This window comes from Lucilia cuprina, chromosome 2 (assembly GCF_022045245.1).
Source record: "Lucilia cuprina isolate Lc7/37 chromosome 2, ASM2204524v1, whole genome shotgun sequence".
NCBI classification, from domain to species: domain Eukaryota; kingdom Metazoa; phylum Arthropoda; class Insecta; order Diptera; family Calliphoridae; genus Lucilia; species Lucilia cuprina.
The window spans coordinates 15716314-15720138 of NC_060950.1; positions in this window are offsets into that span (position 1 = coordinate 15716314).

Below are 3825 nucleotides of genomic sequence, written 5' to 3' on the forward strand. Positions count from 1 at the left end.
TTTTTAAGTTGTTTGTATAGTAAAATGTATGTAGATATGTATGTAAAGGTTTGTGTATTGGATAAAATGCATAGTGTTATTGTGTTATTTGTCATTGTGGTTGGTTAGGAAAAACCACTAAATTGTGTTTCGACTTTGTAACGTTTTAACCACATTTCGGTGGTTCTTTTGAGGCAGTATTGTTATTTTTTTTAACTTGGTTTTTTTGTTATTGTTTCTACAACTATCACTACTTGGACTGATTTATACATATATACATACATACATTCATAGAAAACACTAACCTGTAAAACGTACGTAATTTAAACGACTTGACTTTTAAAAGTTTATTAGAAATATTAAATTTACATTTTTTGTTGAAATTTAATATTTATATGAAATGTTAAGAAGTCAAAGAGGTCCAAGTAGTTCGGAATGTCAGTTCCAAACTACATATTTAACATACTACTAGGCTTACCCCTGCTTGTCCTACGAGAATGTCACCACTATAGATTTTGAAGAAATAGACAAATAGCTTAATTTTGTTATACCTTGCACCACTTTAGTGAGGAGGGTATATTGGGTTTCTGCTGATATTTGTAACGTACAAAAATATTGGTCCTATACCCATCTTAAATCGGCTCAAAATAATTTTCTGAGTCTATTTAGCTATGTTCGTCCGTCCGTCCGTCTGTCCGTCCATCCATGTAAACTTGTAATCAAACTACAGATCGCAATTTTGAAGATAATTCAATGAAATTTGTTACATGATATTCCCCAGGGACGAAGCCCGTTGAAAATCGTTACCATCGGTCCATTATTTCACCTAGCCCCCATACAACTAAACCACCGAATAGAGTTTGTAAACCTTGTAATCAAACTACAGGTCGCAATTTTGGAGGTAATTAAATAACTAAATCAGATAGTTTCTGCTGGGATAGGTAGGCTATGCGGAAATCGGTTTAAAATATCTAAAATCTAAATAAGTATATAATTGAAAAATGGACCTCGATTTGTGATCACTGTCAATTTATATAAACAAATCTATTATTTATAACAAAAAGTATAGAATTGTAAAACTGTTAATAATACGTTGGTCTCAACATTTGACCAACAAAAACTTACGTTCAAAGGAAATGAGTTGAAAAGCTGATAGTAGTCATTGAAATGTAGTGTTTTTTTTATAGTAAAATCCATTACCAAGTTTTTGCTGGGTGGTTAATAATATTGAAATCAGCGCAAAACAGTGAGTTCTTTGCTCTCAAATGAGTTCTTTGTTCTCTTTCATACACGTATAAGAAACCAACGAAACTCTTTTACTCTCTATCTTTCGCTCATTTAAATAGAAAAAAAATTGATCTGAAATAGTAAAAAGCTCGATCTATAATCACTTATTTTTCCGATCTTAAATTCATATGAGTAAATAAAAAATTCTAAAATCTCTAATTAATTAGGCTAAACAAGTTTTAATGATAAGTGAGCTCAATCTGTGATCACTCGCACTCGATCGATAAGATTTTATATTGTAAATAACTCAGTCAATGCTTGTTTAATTGGAAAAAAAGCTCGATCACTCATATTTTTGAAAGAAACTATTTTTTAATAAGTCAATAGTCCCCTCTGGTAGGTTAGTAGACCGAATTTAGTTGGTTTTTTTCTGAAATACAAATTAACTTAAAACAAAATTTATGATTTTTAAACGAAATTTTTCGATAATAAAATATGAAAGAAATACAATTTGCAATAATTTATCACTAAAATATGATTTGGTCGAAACAAAACGTTTTGACGAACTAGACATAAAAACTAACACCCACACATACAAATTAATAAATTTATTTTGAACTGAAACAAAAATTTAAATTAATTTTCTTTTTTGAGTGCAGGAGAAATTTTAAAGAAAAATATTCATTAAATTTAAAACATTTCTTTTTTTTTTTGGAATCTCAACGTAACTTAGTAAATGATTCCTAAAATAATTTAAAAAGTAATAGAGGATATAAGATATAAGTTGAAGACTAGCGTTATATACTCCCTTCATTGATTGTCAAAAAATCGGTAACGAACCTTAAGAAATTTCGTATAAAACTATGAAGACAAAAATTCTTTCTTACTAGCTGATTCATCATCAGAACACATAAAAGTTTGTTTTTCTCGAAAACTATAAGAGATACAGCAAAACCAACTAGCATCCGTTTTTTCGATCACTTTTGAAATCCGATATCTTGAGTGAAAACATAAAAGTCTTTTTTCGAGAACTATAAGATATAAAGCACAAACAAGCGAAATTTATGGTCACTTCTATTTCCTTTCAAAAACACATTTTTTAGTGAAAATATAAAAGTCCGTTTTTCTCGAAAACTATAAGAGATGCAACAAAACAAACGAAATCTGTTATAACTTTTTTCTCTTACTAAATGTTCGTTTTTCTCGCATCTAGACTATCTAGACTAAACTATACTACTTGTTATAACCTACACCACTTTAGTGGGGAGGGTAAATTGAATTTGTGATGATGTTTGTAACATACAAAAATATTCGTCCTATACCCACCTTAAAGTCGATTAAGCTATGTCCGTCCGTCCATTTGGCTGTCCATATAAACCTTGTAAGGAAGGTACAGGTCGCAGTTATCAAAATAATTGAATTAAATTTGGCACACACTCTTTTTTTGACCCAAAGACGAAGTTTTTTGGAAATCGGTCCACTATTTCGCCAACCCCTTATACAACCATACCCCCGAATAGGGCCTTTGGGCTTATAATTAAGTTAAATTTTCTATTGTGTAAACAAAAGTCAACCAAACATTGTTTTATAGAACTTTTAAAAACATTACCGATTTTTGTTATGATAAAAAAAAATATTCCGGAACAAAGTTAAAAATCAAATGAAATGCTTTATTTATATAAATAATCCCCATTTTTAACATACTGACTGGTGTAGGGTATCATATGGTCAGCTATTAACTACTATACATTCATACTTGTTTTAATTGCTTTCATTTGTGTTTATCGTATAAAGAATTTTGTCTGTCGAAGACAAAATACAGATTGTACCAATACTCCTAGCCGAAACACATGTTTGAAATTTAAAATGATTTTTTTTTCTCTAGTGTTTTTTTTTTTTTTTTTTTAATTTTCTATATATAAAATTAAATCATCTAAATATAAACCAATGTCAACTATAAACAAAATAAACTAAAACAAATTTAAATACATGCTAAAAATCTACTAAAAACGGTCAAGGTCGACCCAATAAATGTGTTTTTAAAACTAAATTAATATTTGTTATAAAATTTCAAAATTTTTCTTAAAAATCAAACAACATCAATGATATACTATCTTTATGCATCAAATCAATTTATGACAAAAATTATATTCACTTATGTATAAAGGATATTAATTTCTTAAAATGTCTATAGTAGGGTGCCAGTATTCATAATTATTATTTTCTTTCGTTTAAAATATTATTTTGTAAACACACTAGACAACTTTGTTTTGTTTTTATGGGCTTTATTTTTGTAAATTTTAATTCAAATTTTCAACTTAATTTAAATAAATATTTTACAAACAAAGAATAATTATGATTACATGATAAAGTGTTATTAATTATAAAAGATTTGCTTTTGAAATTTAAGAAAATTTAAAATAAATTTTTGTGTAAAATATAAACAATAAACTGATAACTGATAAAACTTTTTTGGAAAGACAACTGAATTAGAATCTAACTAGAACTGAACTAGGACTGAACTAGATCTGAACTAGAACTGAACTAGAACTGAACTAGAACTGAACTAGAACTGAACTAGAACTGAACTAGAACTGAACTAGAACTGAACTAGAACTG